The 21,519-nt window shown below is 41.7% G+C and overlaps 1 non-coding gene across 1 annotated transcript; it reads right to left on the reverse strand.

The window, feature by feature from the left end:
• Positions 1–5,167: 5,167 nt before the first annotated feature.
• LOC136509678 (small nucleolar RNA R71) lies at positions 5,168–5,273 on the reverse strand. Its single transcript, XR_010772429.1, has one exon. It is a non-coding gene; the product is annotated as a small nucleolar RNA R71 (small nucleolar RNA).
• Between the last annotated feature and the right edge of the window lie 16,246 nt (positions 5,274–21,519).

Genomic DNA, 21,519 nt, shown 5'->3' on the forward strand with positions numbered 1-21,519 from the left:
TTTCTATGTCAAACTTTTGGAGTAGAAGAATCCATCGAATTAGCCGAGGCTTAGCATCTTTCTTAGTGAGGAGGTACTTGAGAGCAGCATGATCTATATAAATGATTACCTTTGCCCCCACTAAGTAAGATCTAAACTTGTCTATAGCAAAGACAACAGCCAACAACTCTTTTTTAGTGGTAGCATAGTTGTGTTGAGGTCCAGCTAAGGTTTTGCTAGCATAGGATATGGCATAATGCCTCTTATCCTTGGTTTGGCCTAGAATGGCTCCAGCCACAAAGTCGCTAGCATCACACATGATTTCAAAAGGAAGCTTCCAATTAGGTGGTTGAATAATTAGAGCTGAGATGAGTACCTTTTTAAGGATTTGAAAAGCTTCATGGCACTCGTCATTAAAGATGAAAGGTGCATCCTTAGCTAGGAGACTAGTTAGGGGTCTAGCAATTTGAGAAAAGTCTTTGATAAAGCGCCTGTAGAATCCCTACAGATTCCTTTCACATTCGTGGGAGGTGGAAGTTATTCAATAACTTCAATTTTTGCTCTATCCACCTCTATCCCACGTTCGGACACCTTGTGTCCTAGCACAATTCCTTCCCGAACCATAAAATGGCATTTCTCCCAGTTCAGGACTAAGTGCTTTTCTTCACACCGTTGTAAGACTTTGTCTAAATTCTCCAAGCAACCATCGAAGGTTTTTCTATAGATAGTAAAGTCATCCATGAATACCTCCATGATTTTCTCTATCATGTTAGAGAAAATAGACATCATGCACCATTGAAAAGAAATTGGAGCAGTGCACAACCAGAATGACATTCATCGGTATGCATAAGTTCCATATGGGCATGTGAAAGTAGTCTTACTTTGGTCATTTGGGTGGATTGAGATTTGATGATACCCAGAATACCCATCAAGGAAACAAAAGAAGGAATGATTCATGAGACGTTCTAATATCTCGTCGATGAATGGCAATGGGAAGTGGTCCTTCTTGGTGGCCTTGTTTAGCTTTTGGTAGTCAATGCATATCCGCTACCTAGTGATAGTTTGTTGAGGAATGAGTTCATTCTTCTCATTCCTAACAACCATCATTCATCCTTTCTTTGGCACAACTTGGATAGGGCTAACCCACTCACTATGAGGCATGGGATAAATAATCCCAACATGCAGTAGTTTAAGGACCTCTTTCTTAACAACTTCTCGCATAGTGTTGTTAAGTCTCTGCTGTGGCACCCTTGAAGGTGTGTAGTCGGGCTCGATAGGGATGTGATGAGTATAGAGAGTGAGGCTAATGCCCTTGAGGTCTTGGAGTGAGTAGCCTATAACGGATCTATGTCTTTCAAGAATGGTGACAAGCTTTTGTGTTTCATTATCGAAGAGCTTGTCATTGATGATCACCGGGGTTTCCCGATTATTGCGAAGAAAGACATACTTTAGGCCAAGAGGAAGACGCTTGAGCTCAATTGAAGGAGGTGATGGATCCTCATTTTTGATGAGCTCAATAGGCTCCACTAGCTCTTCCTCTTGAACAAAGTGTTCATCATCGAGGGCTAGTTGAGCCATCTCTTCTAGAGATGCCATTAAAACCTCCTCAATTGAGTCTTGTTCAGATTTGGGTTCAACCATCGTGTTAATAGAACAAGCAAGAGGAATGGCAATAGTGGAATTCCCAACCTTGAAGTCTAAATGACCTCGTAGTGGTTTTTCCTATAGAAGTCTCATGATTGGTCTGCCAATCAAGAGAGGAATCTCTGAGATGTCAAAAATGTGAAAATCTAAACATATCCCAAAGTTATTGATTGTGACAGGAACAGTCCTTAAGACCCCATGGCTTTCAAGAATAAATCCTGATGGGCTTTGTAGAAGTTTTTGAGATGGGGTTAAGGATGCGTCGGGGTAAAGAGTATCGACTAATGCTTTTGAAATGAAATTTATCCTGACGGAAGGATTATAGTTGATTTTCATAGGGAACCCTCTAAGTTGGCACAAAAGAATGGTTGAAGGGGAGATAATTCGAGCTACCTCAGGAGATAACTCTGCTTCCCTTATCCATTCATAACTCATGACCGACGAGAGGATTTTGATGTGCTCTATGTGGATTGATTCCTCGTGCGGGTCAGATGAAGTGGTCTTTGCTAGAGGTCTCACTTGGATAGGCAAATTTAAGGTATTTCAATAATCTTTAAAGAGATCTTCCTCGAATTCAAAGGGAAGCTCTAAAGGAGATGGTTCATTATCCTTTAGTTGGTTTTGCGTTCCCTCAATGGGAAGTTTTTTAGCAACCAAATCATGAGAAGGATCAATTGGATTTTCCAATTTGGTTGCGTGTTCCTCCTCTTTTGGCTCGGGCTTGGCTCGTCATCTTCTTCGGGGAATTCATCATAGACGCCAGTGTAAGGGGTGTTTTCAAGGATTTTGTCAAGGATGGCTTTCCCCTCACTAACGGTTTTATGTGAGAATTACCCTCCTGAAGAGATATCAAGAAAAAGGGCAGCTTCTTTGCTAAGGCCATAATGGAAGTGATGTAGAAGGACATGGTCAGGCATAGACAAATTTAGGCCAGATGTGATTAAATTTGAAAACCTTGCTCAGGCTGCTCCTAAAGTTTCCTTCTCCTTTTTTTGAAAAGTAAGAATTTCTAGATGAAGAGTGATAATCCAAGAAATAGGGTAGAAAGCAAGACAAAATTTGTCTCGAAGTTTATCCCAATCTCCATTTACACTTCTTACGGTATGAGCATACCATTGTTTCACCCTCTCAGAAAGGGAGAATGGAAACAATTTCTACTTTAAGGTCTCATGTGTCATGCCTGGAATATTCAAGCATGAACACAGTTGCTCAAATTACCGAAGGTGGACATATGGATTTTCATCTTCTTCTCCAGAGAATGTTTGCTTCCGAACCATGGCTATGAAAGCAGGGTGAAGCTCAAAGCCATCTATAAGTATAGGATGTGATGATTGTGGAGGCTCCAACAATTCACCCTTTGGAGCGGAGAGTTTATAAATAGGAGTGGAATCCTTGATGGTGTTAGAAGAAAAACAAGGATAGATGGATGAACTTGGACTGAAACTAGCACAGCTACCGTTCCCCAGCAATGACACCAAAAAGCTTGTTGGTATTTGTTAACACAAATAGATAAATCTACAAGCGCACGGATACCACTGTAGCTTTCACCCAGGAGTATTCCAAGGTATCGATTTTCCACAGGGAACACGAAGTGTACTAATTAAGGACCAAGGTCATCCAAGGATAAAGATATGTGTTTTTGCGGAGAGAGCGGAATTTTCTAAAGTTTCTCTAGTTGATCTAGGAATCAAAGTTACTATAAGTTTACTTACTTCAGGACATCAAAACACTAGCCTCAGACTGAGATGAGAAAGGGGCTAGGAAGTTTTGACTACAGTCCTACAAACACCAACCCGAACATGGTGGACTATGTCGGCCATCAGGGCTGTCACCACCTAGGGCTACCACAACTATCCATAGGGATGGGTGCAATTCTAGGTAATCACAAGACTAAGCACCATGCCTAATCTATTGATTACTACTCTAGTTTTGCAAAGACTAGAGCACTTGATGCAAATGGCAATCCAATAAATAACTTAAAGTAAATACTAAAATTAAGTAAATAGAGAACTTAAGAATAGTAATTGAAGAACTTGGAGATTACTCAAGGATGAATCCAATCTGTAGAAGTACAAATTTGAGGAAGATCTGATAGATCTGGCTCCCCCTTAGCTCTCTCCTCTTCTCTCTCCCTATTTTCTATTTTACAACTAGATGGAAATCATCTAGAGGGACACTACTACAAAGGGTATGAAATTATGAAGTTATGAAGCATAGGGTATGTAGAGGTGTGTCTCATGGAGGGGGTCAGGGGTGCCTTATATAGGGGAGAGCTAGAGTAGCGGCCAAGGAATCGAGGTGGAGTAGAGGGCAAGCAATCTAGGTGGAGTAAGGGGCAAGGAATCACCACATCATCGATCCGCGTCAACTCTATCGACCACCGTTGGATAAACCAACTTAAAACTGCCTTAAAATCAACGGTGTAGATTATAGGAAGGAGTACGAGGCGGTAGGAGGTGATGGGCCAACCTCCTTAGTGGGCTGGCCAACACACTATTGTGCCAAGTGGGCTCCTCCTTCTGGTGGCGAGGCTTGGGCTCTGTCTTGAGTCGTCTTTCATAGGTTTCACGTGTTGAATCACTCGTTGCCATCGGTTTGCTTTTTTGGAGTGTATGATAGTGGTCCTAGGAGCTATTTTCTAGATAAATCCTCCTATAGTCATGAAATCACTAAAGCTCATGGAATTCATTAGTTTAAACCCCTATACCTATGTTTGGTGATAGAATTAAATATAAATGCAGGTTATGTTGACGGTTTATAATTGGTGTTAGTGACCATCAACAATCATCACTAGGGATGACAACATAGTAAAATAATGTTAAGAGATATAGACATACATTAGGTGACTACTAAAACAAGTGACAAGTTAATAAATACCAACAAGCATTTCTAGCGCCATTGCCGGGGAAAGTAGCTAGGCAAATGAAGTATTAATAAACTTATACTGATTGATGTGATTGATATAACCATTAACCTCTGCTCAAATAGGCTTACCCTTATTTTGTCTACTTTATATCTTATGTAGGGTAATGTATGACCAGTTTTGACCTTCCGACAAACTACTTTGTAGATCTAGAAGCAATAATCAGGAGAACTAGAGCCAAACTCAAGAAAGTCTCAGCTTTAGAGTCGGAAGATAACCAAATAAGGCGGAGCTTCACACCAGACTTTGAAGCCATGACTAACAAGACTCTCCATGAATTCTCTGCGCCAACTACATCCAACATCCATATTGGACCAATAACCGATGTTGGAGATAATGGATTTGAGCTCAAGCCAACGCTCATTAATTTGGTGCAAGCCAGCCAATTTTGTGGGAAGGCACATGAAAATGCAAGTGCACATCTCCAACACTCCCTGGAGATCTACAGCACTTTCACCATCAAAGGAGTGACCAGAGACACCATATTACTATGCCTTTTCCCATTCTCACTCTTAGGGAAGGCGAAACAATGGTTCTACGCCAACAAAGATAGAAACACTACATGGGATAGCTACTCCACTACCTTCCTTGCCAAGTTCTTTCCCACAAACAAGACCAATGCTCTGCATGGGAGAATTTCAAGTTTTCAGCAACAACATGATGAATCTATCCCTAAGGCATGAGAACATTTTTAAGATTACATTAAAGAATGTCCTCATCATGTGATGGAGAATTGACTACTCATGCAGACTTTCTACCATGGGTTGACCAATAGTAGCCGTGAGACTATGGATGCTGCTACTGGAGGTGCCTCCAACCAAGGTTGGAATGAAGAACGTCTTCAGACCCGCAAGAGAGGTGGAGGTATGCATCAACTCAAGGAGGTAGACATGTTGTCTGCTAAGATGGACCTACTGATGAAGAAGCTCGAAGATCAAGCCAATGAGAAGTAAGAAGTCATGCACATTAATGATTCTCACATGACATGTGAAGAGTGTGGAAACATTGTGTTAACACTGGATTTTGGTCGATTCTGGAAGATGACAGGTAGACCCACATGCGGGAAGAAGGGTATTCGGCAAACAAAACAAGCGGTCGGCTAAATGCATTGCGGTCGGTTGCTCCAGAAGGCGGTGACTCCATTCGGGAAAAACAGAAGATGGCAGGCGAGGCCGATCGAAAAGGTGAAAGTTGTAATAGTAAAGGACTCTAAAAGTTTAGGGTAAGGAATCGTGAGTTTCCAAGTTTATTTAAAGGTTCCTTTGTAAAATCGTAGTCCTCTAGGACTCGTGTTTTGTCTAGGGTATAAATATTGACCCTCGACCATTGTAATAAGGGTTCACAACCAAATCAATACAACCGGCCCCGCACCAACTTTCGAGTCCTTTTGTCGTGTCGTCGAGTTCTTCGAGGGGAGTCATCGACCCGTCGACCTCCATAAGTTCTGACAACCTTGTTATCATGTTTAGTATCATGCGGTGGATTTAGACGTGATGCAAGTAGTCTTGTTTGTTTTCAATGGTCGTACGGCGGATCTTTGCTTGACAATCAAGAAGTCTTTGCTTATGCTTTGTGTATGAGTAGATACCGTGCGGCAGGCGTTTACTCAATATGCTTAGTGAAAGCGAGATAGTTATCGGCTCTATATTAGATATGGCAAATCTAAATAGATTCATTAAGTTATCCAGTGTTGCATGTTTTAAACCTTTTTTTTATATTTGTAACACACTTCTGCCCAATCTAGATTGATATTGTTCGGCCTTCTCTCTCTCTCGTGGTTTTATTCGTGCTTCAAAGATCATCGCCTTTTATATTGCCTTTGCAAATAGATAACATGCTCATAATGGCTAAATTATTTTAATCTAGATTGTTACATGTCGCGGGTTCATGCATGTTAATCACGTTTAAGCCTCAACGAAACCAGGTGTCGTGCGGCAGATGCAGGTTTTAGATTGGTTTAATCGTTTTTATTTGCACGTTCCTTCTTCATGGACCCCAACTCGGCTGGATTGCCGAGCTTGGTTATGCCTTAACTCATAATTAATTTCACTTGTTCAAACATGTCTTCCCATGCACGTGTATTCGGCTATCAGGTCTCCACGTGCATTTATTTTATGATTAGCCGAAATAGTTTATGAACTCATTGGCAGACAGCTCTCTATAGCTGTATGTCGTTGTAAGTGGCTTCAGGGCTGTATATGTGGAACTGTCTGGTATTACCCGACATGTTCCAGTTTGACATTTAATTGTTTTATCCCTTGTTAGTTTTCAGGTTAAACTGACTGGCACGCTTCCGGATAACGAAACACCTGGGAACCCGATTGAAGCTACGCTTTTCGGCTTGCTGTGTGTGAGCCACAGTGCGTCACATTTTGTGTCAACACACTTTTTGGCACGCCCGGTGGGACCATCTGCTAGTTCAACATGGCATCTGAGATCAACAATGATCATGTTCTGGATGTAAGCATGGCAGAATTGCCAGATAATTACAAAGATTTAGTGCTACAAGCATGTGAGCAATACCAACGGAAATGCTTGATGTCTTTTTCCAAAAACAAGAGCAATAAAGTATTTCAAAAGCAATCAATGCCAAGGGTTCTTCTTCCGCATCAAACTGATTACACTGAAGAGGAGGATGCTCAGAAGATGGCAGCCCTGGTTTATAAAGCTATGGGAGAAACCATGACAAATCATCACACAGCTTTTCTGAATACCTTTCGGGCAATCATGATCAGTACTTTTGGTCCAATGGTTGATAAATATTTCGAAGAAAATGTTGGACCACTCAGTGGGCCGACGCTTTTCAATGTTCCAAAGCATCAAGAGAAGCCTATTGGAAAAGAAGTAGCGTCGCCTTCAAATATAGGTGGATTGACTCACGTTGAAAAGCAATCATATCCCACCTATGGCCAGGTGACATTTGGTACCATAGGAGAAGTGCCACCTTCAGCTTATAGAGTTTCTCCAGCATCAAATAGATTGCAGAAGAATATGTATGGAGATGGGTATCAAGAATTTACTGATTACAGTGCTATCAATGCTGTGCCAAATCCAGGGTATAGGAGTGTTTCAGGATTGCCTTCTGGAGTGCAAGTACAAGGAAATCAGGATCCAGGCGTTGATGTTTTGATGCACAGGATGGCTGATATGATGCAAAATCAGTTCGGCCTGAAGCCAAAGAATCAATCCTATTCATACAAGTCTCCTTATCCAGAATGGTACAACAGAGTGGCGTTGCCTCCAAGGGTGAAGCCTCCAACAGATTTGACCAAGTTTTCTGGTCAAGATGATACTAGTACCATAGAGCACGTCAGTCGGTACTTAATGCAACTTGGAGAAGCTGCTTCAGATGAAGCTTGGAGAATTCAATATTTTCCTTTGTCTCTTACAGGACCAGCTTTCACATGGTTCACTTCTCTACCAGCTCATTCTATTGGTACGTGGGTAGAACTAGAGCAGAAGTTTCATTCATATTTCTATATGGGTACTAATGAGAAGAAGTTGATTGATCTCATGAGTCTGAGGATGAGAACAAATGAGACACCATTGGAGTATCTTCGCAGATTTAGGGAGACCAAGAATATGTGTTATTCTCTAAATTTACCAAATGATCAACTACCTGGAATAGCTATAACAGGAATGTTGCCGAATATCAGGGAGAAGTTGTTCGGTTTAGAGTTTGATGATCTTGGCCAACTTGCACAGCGTTTAGCAGCTATGAGTAATCAAGCCCAAGGATTCAGGAGAGATAATCGCTTTCAGAAAAACAATGCCACTAATGAGGTGTATCAAGGTTTTCTGGATGAAGCGACTGAATATATTGATGAGGATGAGATAGCTGCAGCTGAGTTAAATTGGGCAAAGGAACCCACCCAAGTTAGTCAATGCTGGTTGAAGCAACAAAAGGGAACCTATGATTTTGATGTTACTAAAGCAGACAGACTTTTTGCATTGTTGATAAAGGAAGGACGCATCAAGTTGCCAGAAGGACATCCTATGTTACGTCCTGAAGGAGTGAAAGACAAAAAGTATTGTGGCTTTCATAACACTAATTCTCACTCTATCAATGATTGCCGAGTGTTCAGAATACGAATCCAGAAAGCTATCCAAGAGGGACACTTGAGGTTTGATGGCAAAATGAAAATTGATGATCAGCCTTTTCCACAAAATATGATTTCTTTCTCTGTGAATATGGTCTCTGCCAATGATCTCAAAGGTAAAGGCAAGGTGAAAGTGTTGACTTATGATAGAGCAAAAGAGAGTGGTGCTGTTGACCCGGATCGGCAAGTCACCAGTAAAGAGCTGCAGCAACGAGTTCAGTTTCAGAGTAGCCGAACCGAGAAAGGTCAAACTTCCAAACCCAGAGTTACATCACGTATTTTGCTAAACAAGTGGCAGAGGGAACAAGAGAAGGAATACCGTAAGAAACAATGGTTTATGGAAGAATGCCGGAGGTATGAGGAAGAAGTATACCGAAGGGAGCAAGAAGAATACATGACAGAACAGGAGCAGTCTCATTGGGGTTGTTGGTTCTTTAGGCATTGTTGGAATGAAGGTTTGAGGTTGCCTACAAGGAATAATTGTCCGGAGTGTAGTGCTCAGTACTCCGAGTATAGGCAATCTCGAGTCAACCGCCGTCCCATCTATGAAAGACTTGGAACGAAGGTTCCTGAAGATGATCGGCGCTTAAAAATAGGTGGCTTTGAGAATCAGCAAAGGAAAAGAGTTGCAGGTTCAGGTTGGATTCATGATAGAGTGCATGATGAAGAAGCTGACTTCTATAAATACGTATGGCAAAAAGGACAGTGGTGTCCTCCAGGCCTGAGGAAAAGTCAGAAAAGAAGAGTGCAACGGTTGAGGAATAGGGAGTTGGAACTGGAAGTTACCGAAACAAAGCAAATATGGCGTCCTAAAAAGAAGCCTGATGGATGTGGTCCTTCGGCTAATGCTTGCATGGCTTTCTTCCTCCCATCAGAGTTTATAGCTCCCGAGAGTCAAGATGTCCAAGAAGAGGTGTACTCTGATTTTGATGAAAGTGAATGTTAGGATTTGATGGCTCAGCTTGTATTAACACAACAAGCTGTTTTTGACAAACCAATCAAGAGTCATCACTTGAGACCACTCTATTTAAAAGGATATGTCAATGGCAAGCCTTTGACCAAGATGTTTGTTGATGGAGGGGCTGCTATCAATATCATGCCTTATACTACCTTCAGGAAACTTGGATGACTAATGAAGAATTATTGAAAACTGACATGGTGCTTAGGGATTTTGTTGGCAATCCTTCTGATACCCGAGGTGCTATCTATGTCGAGTTGACTATTGGGTCAAAAACTCTGATTACCACCTTTTTTGTCATTGATGGCAAGGGGGCATATAGTCTACTCTTGGGCAGAGATTGGATCCATGCTAATTGTTGCATTCCTTCAACTATGCATCAAATTCTCATTCAATGGATTGGAGATGATGTTGAAGTTGTACATGCTGATAATTCGGTGAGTGTTGCTGCCACAGAATCTACCTATTGGGAGTATGAGGGAATCGATTGTTTCTCTGGAAAGGTGTGGAAAGAAGGTCCTGTAAATGTTTTCAGCGAAGGCCAACAGCCGATCCAAGCAGTCGGCTCTCATAGCAATTTTTAATGGGAAATCCCGTCGATGGCAACAAAGGAAAGTTGGGACGTGGTTTTATGTCGGCTGATAAATTGGAAGAAATTAATGTTGGTGATGGATCTAAGCCAAGGCCGATGTATATTAGTGCAAAGTTAGACCCAGAATATAAATCAAAGTTGATAGATTTGTTGAAAGAGTTTAAAGATTGTTTTGCTTGGGATTACACGGAAATGCCTGGATTGGATCGTTCCATTGTTGAGCATCGATTACCCATTAAACCTGGATTTCGTCCTTATAAACAACCTCCAAGGAAGATATACAAAGAGGAAGTATTGGCCGATGTGAAGAAGGAGGCTGAAAGGTTAATAGAAGCAAACTTCATTCGGCCATGCAAGTATGCAGAGTGGATTTCAAATATAGTACCGGTATACAAGAAAAATGGAAAAAATGAGAGTTTGCATAGATTTCAGAAATCTTAATAAGGCTACTCCCATGGATGGTTACCCAATGCCAGTTGCCGATTTGCTGGTAGATGCAGCAGCAGGTTATGAAGTCATTAGTTTTATGGATGGTAATGCTGGTTATAACCAAATTTTTATGGCAATAGAAGATATTCCGAAAACAGCTTTTAGATGTCCTGGTCATATTGGTTTGTTCGAATGGATAGTCATGACATTTGGGTTAAAGAATGCTGGTGCAACTTATCAAAGAGCTATGAATTATATTTTTCACGAGCTGATCGGCAAGATTGTAGAAATCTACATCGATGATGTAGTAGTCAAATCTAGAGATCATGAAAGACATTTAGCCAATTTAAGAAAGACTCTGGAGTGCACAAGAAAGCATGGCTTGAAGATGAATCCAAACAAATGTGCCTTTGGAGTTTTGGCTGGTGAGTTTTTGGGATTTTTAGTTCATAAAGGAGGAATTGAAGTTGGGAAAAAGAGCATGGAAGCAATAGACAAAGTTGTACCGCCAACTAATCTCACGGAATTATAATCATTGTTAGGCAAAATCAACTTTGTAAGAAGATTCATATCCAATCTATCAGAGAGAGTTTTACCCTTTTCTCCTTTATTAAAGCTCAAGAAGGATCAAAAATTTGTATGGGGTGACATACAACAAAAGGCTTTTGATGAGATCAAGCAATATATGAAGGCACCACCTGTGCTGGTACCTCCATAACTTGACAAGCCTTTTAAGTTGTATGTGGCAGCCGATAGCCTAACGATAGGATCGGCCCTTATGCAAGAGTTTGAAGGAAAAGAAAGAGTCATAGCTTATCTTAGCCGAAAGCTGTTAGACCCGGAAACAAGGTATTCGGCTGCAGAAAAACTTTGCTTATGTGTATATTACTCATGTACCAAATCTCGGCACTATTTGTTGAATTCCGAATGTGTGGTGGTTTCTAGTTTTGATGTAATCAAACATATGCTATCAATGCCGATTTTGAATGAAAGAATTGGCAAATGGATTCTAGCGTTGTCGGAATTTAATTTAAGATATGAATCGGCAAAGGCGGTAAAGGGTCAAGTTATTGCCGATTTTATTACCCAACATCGGGATCTTTCTGTTGAGGCGATAAGCATTGTGCCTTGGGCCTTGTTCTTCGATGGATCATCTTGTAGCAAAGGTGGTGGTGCTGGTATTCTTTTGATTTCCCCACGAGGAAAAGCTTTTGAGTATGCAGTTCCTATTGAATTTCATGTTACTAACAACCAGGCAGAGTATGAAGCATTGCTTAGAGGGCTTCAGCTTCTTATAGAAGTAAAGGCCGTTGCTGTTGAAATCTTTGGGGATTCTGAGTTGGTGATTAATCAACTAAATGATCAGTATGAATGCAAGAACAATGTGTTAAGAGAATATTATGAAGAGTGCAGAGAACTTTTGAAGAATTTTCTAATGGTGACCTTGCATCATATCCCTAGAGAGTATAATGAAGAAGCAAATAAATTAGCTCAAGCTGCTTCTGGATATCGAGAGAGTCGGGAAGTTTTTGCTATGGGGGAAGATGTTTTAAATACTAATCCAGTAGATGGTGATTGGAGATGCGAAGTTACCAATTATCTGAAAAATCCATCTCAAAAGGTTTCCCGAAAACTCAGGTACAAAGCTCTCAAATTTGTGTTTCTTGATGATCAGTTATATTACAAGTCCATCGATGGAGTATTGCTCAAATGTTTAAGTCAAGAAGAGGCCAAGAAAGTGATGTATGAGGTTCACGAAGGATTGTGTGGTGCACATCAGTCAGCTTATCGGATGAAGTGGATAATTAGGAGAACTGGTTATTTTTAGCCAACTATGTTGGAAGATTGTTTTGAATATTACAAAGGGTGTCACAATTGTCAAAAATTTGGCAATATTCAAAAAGTTCCAGCGTCTGCTATGAATCCTATAATCAAGCCTTGGCCGTTCAGAGGATGGGGTATAGATTTAATTGGTCAGATCAATCCTCCTTCTAGTAAGGGACACAAATTTGTACTCTTGGCCACGGATTATTTCACCAAGTGGGTAGAGGCTATCCCTTTGAAGAAGGTAACGTCAGAAAATATGATCAGTTTTGTTAAGGAACATATAGTTCACAGATTCGGGATTCCTCAGACTATAACAACTGATCAAGGAACTCAGTTTACTTCTTCAGAATTCTGTGACTTTGCTGAAAGTATGGGGATTAAGTTGTATAATTCTTCTCCTTATTATGCACAAGCTAATGGTCAGGCAGAAGCATCAAATAAGATTATGATTAAAATCATTCAGAAAAAGATTGATGAAAAACCAAGGAGATGGCACTTGGTTCTTAGTGAAGCACTGTGGGCTTACCGAATGGCTTGTCATGGATCCACTCAAACGTCTCCCTATGAACTGGTTTATGGGCATCATGCCGTACTACCATGGGAATTACGGTCAGATTCAAGGCGAGTTGTGTTACAGAAAGAATTGGCAGGTGAAGATTATAAGAATCTAATGATGGATGAATTGGAAGATTTACATTTGATTCGTCTCAAGGCATTGGAAAATATTGAGAAAAATAAAATACACATTGCCAGGTATTATAACAAAAGGGTTAGGCTGAAGCAATTTGTAGAAGGAGATTTGGTTTGGAAAACTATATTGCCAGTTGGAACAAAGGACAGAGCGTTCGGCAAATGGTCTCCAAATTGGGAAGGTCCTTTCTGAATAGTAGAATGTGTACCTGGCAATGCATACATATTGAAGACTTTATTTGGGGAGGGGTTTACCAGAGCTATCAATGGAAGATTTCTTAAGAAATACTACCCCAGTGTTGAGGTTGGTTCATGAATGTAAATCAGAAAAACCGACAAAGAGAAAATTGCCTTTAACCTAAAGATCGGATACAAGGCTGAGAATAGCCGATATCGCTCATATCGCCTTTAGCACAAAATAGCCGATGCAGTTTGCATCGCCTCTAGCACAAGAATGTTTATCCAAAACTGGGTTGTTTTCAGCATCTTTCTGACAGTCGCAAGTGGAATTTTACCGAAAAGAGTCAAAGAGGTGAATATTATTCCAAAGGACGAGATTATTTATAAAAGTTCATCCTAATACAAACTACTCCTCAAATAACTTGTTGAGGACGGATTGGGGGTTTGTGATTTCGATAAGGGCAGCAGCATGATCATCGTAGGCCTCCAGACGCTCATCGATGTCGTCGACCTCGTCCGGGCGTCCTCCAACGAAGCCAACTGGCTGAGAGGAGTAGTCCTCGTTGGTTTGGGAGGTCATTGCCGCCAGCCCGAGAGAAGCACCGAGGTGCACACCTTGGATGATGGCCTGATCAATGCGGCCGTCCACAGCATCAAGGCGTGCCTCGGATGTCTCCCCCTGAGCATTCACCTTGTCGGCAATCTTGTTCGCCGCCGTCTTCAAGCGGTCATTCTCCGCGGAAAGAGCTGGGCAGAAAAGAAGAAATAGGTCGGCAAGCAAAGGAAGTCAGGATGATAAAACTAAATGAAGATATCAAACCGGTGATGGCGTCGCAGAATTGCTTCCGCTGGTCCTCCCATTTGGCTTGGTCGATGCCGAACTTCTTGGAGACGTCGCCTAGCTCCTCCCGAGCTTCGTCCCTCTCCTGGCGAAACTTGAGTGCCTCCTCGTGAGAGTATGGATGGTGTGCATCTGCTGGTTCTACCAAACCCCAAGGATTGGAATGGTAAGAACTTGAAGAGCTGGAAGACCCAGAGGAGCCAGATGATGGAGTTCCTGGTTGAGCTGCCGTCACCGGAGGAAGGAGATGGTATTGACTGGAACTGATGACCCTTATCCTGATGAATGAGGAAGGAAAAATTGAAATTAAGAGATGAACAAGGAAATTGCAAAGGGGGCAAAGAGCCGAATCATACCCACGACGCCGGCAGCGCGATGCTCTGCTTCCTTCAGCCTCTCCATCGGCAGGACGCTTGCCACGGTTGCCACTGTTCGTCATTTGCTTTGATGGAGGTTAGGGTTTTCTTCTGGAATGAATCGAACGAAGGAAGTGGAGGAGACGGATGTGAGAACGCTAAGGCGAAGATAGCGATGAAGGCTAACGGAAAGGTCTATTTATAAGCCAAAGCGAAGGATCGTGGCGAATTCCACAGGGTTGTGGGGCGAGAATCCCGAACGGCGGAGTAGGGTTTTTCCCTTTTGGCTGGGCCGTTGCTGGGCTAGGCCAGGCATGGGTTAAGTCGAACGTCGCTTGAATATCTCCCTGGTTTGTTGGAGCCGACATTGTTCGGTTATACCCTCACAATATTTGAATTGGATTCGTTCGGCTATCGGAAGAATGGAGACAATCGGCTACATTCTAATCGAGTAATTAAAGGGAAAGGGGCCGATTGCTTTCGAATGAATAAAAATAAGTGAACATAAAGCTGGTTAATCAAGGAAAAGAAGATATCACACTTAAGTTTATTACAAACCCAATGTCTACTGGTTCAGAAGATGATTGATTGCATCTATAGCCTCAGTCCTGATTCGGCTAACGTTATCTAGCACTTTTTGATCTTCATCTTTAGAACTCTGGATGCTGGATAACTTAGTTTTGATCTGCTGATCTTCTTTGATGGTCGAAGCTATCTTTAGTGAAGCTGCTTCTATGTTCTTTGGCAAGTTGGTTATATGGGCCCTGTGAGACTGAATTTTGGCATTCAGTTTGGCTAGTTGAGCTTCTAGTCTGCTTTTTTCATCCTCCATGGTTTTCAGTTCAGGCTCCAAGGTTGCCAAGGAATTTCTCGTAGTCTGGATATGAGAGTGAAGATCTTTAATCTCCAGCTTTTTCAGAGATCTATCCTTCTGCAGAGCGGTCCTCGAAGATATATTTTTGGTTGCCCTTCTCACCATAGCAAAATGGTCATCAAGATGGGCTGCAGATTCTAGGGGGGCCTTGAGAGCAGAGGGGATATCTTGATCAATGAGTTTGAGGAGGTCTTTTATCTGGTCTGCATCCTGAACTAGACTGATGGTATCCTTGTTTAGCAGAATGATCACCTCTTTTAGCCGGGCCTGATTTTCCAGCGATAAGGTTTGATGGGAAGTAATTTCTTCACCTTTCTCAATGATGTAGTCCTCAATAGAGAAGGAGTAACTGGTGGTCGGTTTAGTGATGTTCTTCTAAAGAAAAGAAAAGAAAGAAGGTGTTAGCCAACTGGGTAATTTTGCTAAAATATAGTGTGAAACAAGGAATTACCTGCTGAGCTGGTTGATCATCGGGATGGGTTATACCCTGGCTTGATGGGGAACTTGGCTGAGGATTCAGAGGGGACAGGTTTGGAGCTTGATCAGGAGAGGTTTCCCTTGCCAGTTCATCTAAGATTTCATCTATTTTCAGTGAAGTAAATGATAATGAGCGTAAGAGAATAGATGTTATTTAAAAGAAAGAGAAGGAGAATTGGTTGAACAATGTTACCTATAGTCTCATCAGGTTTATGAGCCTTTGAACCTTCAGCTTCATGAGTCTCTGAAATTTCGCTATCATGAATTTCTTCATCTTCAGTAGAAACTTCAGGGGTTGGTTCTACAGGCACTGAGGTATTGCCCAGTGTTGGAATTTTGACTTGTGGCTGCAATGAAGTAATGAATATAGAGGTAGTCAGGCTTACTGCTAAGTGAGATGGTTGACCTGATAAGAAAACAAAAGATTCATGCCTTAAGGGATAATCTGGCTTTCTTGGTCCTTGGTTTTTTGGGTAAGAGAAAACTTTTAGGTGTTTTCCTTTTGCTTTTTCCTCTCGAAGATGCAGCAGTTGAAGTAGCAGGAGTTCTCATGAGTGCCTTTAGAGGTGCTGAATCCAAAGTTGTAGAAGTTTTCATGAATTCCTTTAAGTTTGGAGCATCAAACCCCAGAGCAGGCTTGGGACCAGCTGAATAGTACTGGATTGCTTTGGATGGGGGAGTAAACTCAAGATCCTGTGCATGACCAGATGTTAAAGTAAGAAGTGGATGCAAGAACAAGAAATGATGGGCATAATGAAATTACCTCACTGTCAGAAGCAAAATCGGGTTGCAAGTTTTTGCATAAAGAATGAACTGATATATTGAAGATATGAGCATGCCATTCTTGCCACCAAGAAACAAAGAAGGGATGAGCAACATCTATTAGCCCAAATGGAGATGGTTCGTATATTGGCAATTCCCATCCTAATTCATAGACCTTCTTGGCTTCCATTCCTTCTGTTATTACTTCCCTTGACTTTATGATTGTTGAGAAGAGGAATTTTGGAGGCAGTTGGCTGCATCCTAGTTGTCTGGCCACCATGTTTGGATAATAGAATTCATAGGTGGATTGTACTAATCTCCCATGATGGAATTCGGCTGGCAGAGTGCAAGGTTTGATAAAGGAGTTGAAAATCTCCATGGATTCTTGGCCTGAACAACCGATTTCATAGCTAAACTTGCAGGGCAAAGTCAGATTTTCATTTTCTCTGTAAGGAAACCAGAGCACATTGCCGAATCCCTTGAAAAATAGCTTGAAGAAATGACCAATGTCTATATCAATGCTTATAGATGATGCTGCTTCCCCATAAGTCTGACAAGCCTTAACCTTTGCTGTGCTGCCTTCAGCATAGTTAATTGAGGGAAAACTTAGGTTGAAGAGGCTCACAGGGGTTATCTGATGCATATATAGCTGGAGCCACATTTGAATTAGCCACCAGGGACCATTCACACAAGAAATTTCTCCACCTTGGCGCATCTGAAGGGTGATCTGATGCATCATATGATAAGCAGACCCTAAGAGATATTTGCCTAGTGGGATCTGAGTACCTGCAGCTAAGTCTTCAGCCATTACCATGTGATTCAGGGTTGGTTCATTGGATTTTCCACAGAAGATGAATCTGCATAGCCACATATTCATGAAGGCTTTCAACTCTTTGTCAGAAACGGCGCCAGATGCATTCATGTAGTTCTAAATATGTTTGACCCATCCACATCCAGAGCTGACGGCCCTTTGATTACTTTTGCTCTTGTACTTGTAGGAATATACTGGCAATGACACATTCAAGCCAGTCATCATGAATACGTCGGCTAGAGTGATGGTCATAATACCATGACCAAAGATAAAGGCATTGATAGCGTCAGACCAAAAATGAGAAGCTGCTATCAAAAGGGAATCATTCCTGGGTGTCTCTGCTAAAGATAACTCCAGACAATGACTGATGTCCTGACTTTCCCAGTGGCTGCTGCTTTTCTCTAGCATTCTCCTGTACCAGTTACGACATCCGGTGATTGGGGGAAATGGCCAATTCTTGAACGTGTTTGGCCATCGGCTTGGCGAGGTAATCCCAGACTTGAAAGGAATTCTTTGGGTTTCCTTCTCAATAATTTCAGAAGGGTCAGGATTTCCCATTGGGCTGAGGAAATAGGAGTCGGGGTTGGCAGCATAGGGGATCAAAATCTGGCTCTTGTATTCCTTTAGAAGATGATTGAAATCAGAGGGGAGTAAATCAAAAGAGGAGCGGGAGAATAAAATGAAGGTTGCCGAATATAAGTAAAGTTTACCTCTGGGATTTCATCCTGGGTCGCCATTGAAGATTTGAAGGAGGTCCGAAGTTGCGCTAAAAGCTTGAATTTTTGGGCAGCGGCTGCGGTTTTGAACGGTGATGACCTAGGAGGATGAAAGAGCTTGTGGTCAATTTCAGAATAAAACAACTTTTATCTCGAAATTGAGGGGGCATATGTTAACACTGGATTTTGGTCGATTCTGGAAGATGATAGGTAGACCCACATGCGGGAAGAAGGGTATTCGGCAAACAAAGCAAGCGGTCGGCTAAATGCATTGCGGTCGGTTGCTCCAGAAGGCGGTGACTCCATTCGGGAAAAACAGAAGATGGCAGGCGAGGCCGATCAAAAAGGTGAAAGTTGTAATAGTAAAGGACTCTAAAAGTTTAGGGTAAGGAATCGTGAGTTTCCAAGTTTATTTAAAGGTTCCTTTGTAAAATCGTAGTCCTCTAGGACTCGTGTTTTGTCTAGGGTATAAATATTGACCCTCGACCATTGTAATAAGGGTTCACAACCAAATCAATACAACCGGCCCCGCGCCAACTTTCGAGTCCTTTTGTCGTGTCGTCGAGTTCTTCGAGAGGAGTCATCGACCCGTCGATCTCCGTAAGTTCCGACAACCTTGTTATCATGTTTAGTATCATGCGGTGGATTTAGACGTGATGCAAGTAGTCTTGTTTGTTTTCAATGGTTGTGCGGCGGATCTTTGCTTGACAATCAAGAAGTCTTTGCTTATGCTTTGTGTATGAGTAGATACCGTGCGGCAGGCGTTTACTCAATATGCTTAGTGAAAGCGAGATAGTTATCGGCTCTATATTAGATATGGCAAATCTAAATAGATTCATTAAGTTATCCAGTGTTGCATGTTTTAAATCTTTTTTTTATATTTGTAACACACTTCTGCCCAATCTAGATTGATATTGTTCGGCCTTCTCTCTCTCTCGTGGTTTTATTCGTGCTTCAAAGATCATCGCCTTTTATATTGCCTTTGCAAATAGATAACATGCTCACAATGGCTGAATTATTTTAATCTAGATTATTACATGTCACGGGTTCATGCATGTTAATCACGTTTAAGCCTCAACGAAACCAGGTGTCGTGCGGCAGATGCAGGTTTTAGATTGGTTTAATCATTTTTATTTGCACGTTCCTTCTTCATGGACCCCAACTCGGCTGGATTGCCGAGCTTGGTTATGCCTTAACTCATAATTAATTTCACTTGTTCAAACATGTCTTCCCATGCACGTGTATTCGGCTATCAGGTCTCCACGTGCATTTATTTTATGATTAGCCAAAACAGTTTATGAACTCATTGGCAGACAGCTCTCTATAGCTGTATGTCGTTGTAAGTGGCTTCAGGGCCATATATGTGGAACTGTCTGGTATTACCCGACATGTTCCAGATTGACATTTAATTGTTTTATCCCTTGTTAGTTTTCAGGTTAAACTGACTGGCACGCTTCCGGATAACGAAACACCCGGGAACCCGATTGAAGCTACGCTTTTCGGCTTGCTGTGTGTGAGGCACAGTGCGTCACATTTTGTGTCAACACATTGGGCATTCTGGGAACAATTGTCCTAAAACCCATGAGGATGTGAATTTCGTTAACAACTACTTTCGTCCTCAATAAAATCAAGGAAGGAATCAGCAATAGAGGCCAAACTACCAAGGTAATTACCATGGTAACCCTCAAGGTAATAATTTCAATAATTTCAATCAACCACCCTTGAGAGAGTTGATTTCTGGCCAAGTTAAAATTATGGAGGGCTTATCTAGAAAACTAGCTTCCAATGATAGAGTTTTAGAAAATATAAATAATAGAATGGATAACCTCTCCTCTGCCAATAAGAACCAGCATATCTTTAATAAAATGATAGAATCACAAATAGTTCAGCTGGTTGCTGCTGTTCCTCCGACCGACAAAGGTAAGATTCTAGGGCAACCGAAAGATCTAGAAACTGTAAATCTTGTCGATATTCACAATGCAACATACTACTATATACAACCATCGATGGGAAGGTGGATAGACTATACCTTGCCTAAAAAGAAGAGCGATCTAGGAAGACCTATCATCCCCATCGCCATTGGACCTCACATTTTCCAAGAAGCTTTCTATGACTTCGGTTCAAGTGTCAACATCATGCCTAAGGTAATTTATGATCAAATTAATGGAGATACTTTATTGTACACAAACATGCGTTTGTAGCTTACAGATCAGTCACTCTGCTACTCCAAGGGAGTTCTTGAAGGTGTCATTGTTCGAGTGTGACAATCATATGTTCCTATAGATTTTGTGGTTTTGGAAACAGGTGGAGATGTAAGGGCACCTATTATCTTGGGCGGACCATTCCTAAGCACCACAAAAGCCATCATCTATGCGGACAGTGCTAAGATCTGTTTCATAATCAAGGATAAAAAGGAGAAGTTTTCTTTCAAGAATCGTATCTTGCAATCTCCTGCACATCCACAAACGCAGTACCTACCCGAAGAGATGACAATGAACAAGAAGAAGAACAATTGGAGAAGGAGGAAGAACAAGGCCAGACAGCCACAAGAAGAATCAGTTAACATGATCAACACACTCCGATCAGAGTACGACCACCTCCTTGCTTCACCATTCCTTGCTAAGAAGGATGATCCAGGCATACCCACGATCGAGTGTACCATTAGACAAAGAATCTTCCACAAAACCTTCTATGACATTGGATCGGGTGTCAATCTAATGTCCAAGGTAACATATGAATACTTGTTTGGTAACAAACCTTTGTTCCCTACATATATGTAATTGCAGATGGCGGACCGATCAATCCGATTTTTGAAAGGAATAGCAAAAGATGTCATGGTAAGAATACATGATCATTATGCCCCTGCCGATTTCATGGTTCTAGACATGGGTGAAGAAGAAGACGACACACCCATCATCCTTGGAAGACTATTCCTCAACACCACCAACGCGATCATCTACATCGAATCTAGACAAGTCTACTTCCAATTTGAAAGGACCTTGATGTCACCTAGAGGAGGGGTGAATAGGCCTATTTAAAACAAACTCACAGCGGAAGTTAAATTCTAGATGTGGCACTACTGCTCCCAAGGTGCGGCACTACCGCACTGTGACACTACCTCACTAAAAGTGCGGCACTGCTGCGCCTGCAGACAAGCTCGAACTACAATTCAAAACCTACCTAAGGAAAAGTAGATCAATCAAATTACTGATGTTCCTGGGGTAGTGTAGAGCCTATTCCACCACCTGGATGTTGGCGGAAGTGCACGAGCAAGTAGATCGGGACCAAACCCTAGAATCACCACAAATACATGTATAGCAATGAAAATCACAAGAACACAAGTGAGACACCGATTTATCC

This window comes from Miscanthus floridulus, chromosome 15 (assembly GCF_019320115.1).
Source record: "Miscanthus floridulus cultivar M001 chromosome 15, ASM1932011v1, whole genome shotgun sequence".
NCBI lineage: Eukaryota > Viridiplantae > Streptophyta > Magnoliopsida > Poales > Poaceae > Miscanthus > Miscanthus floridulus.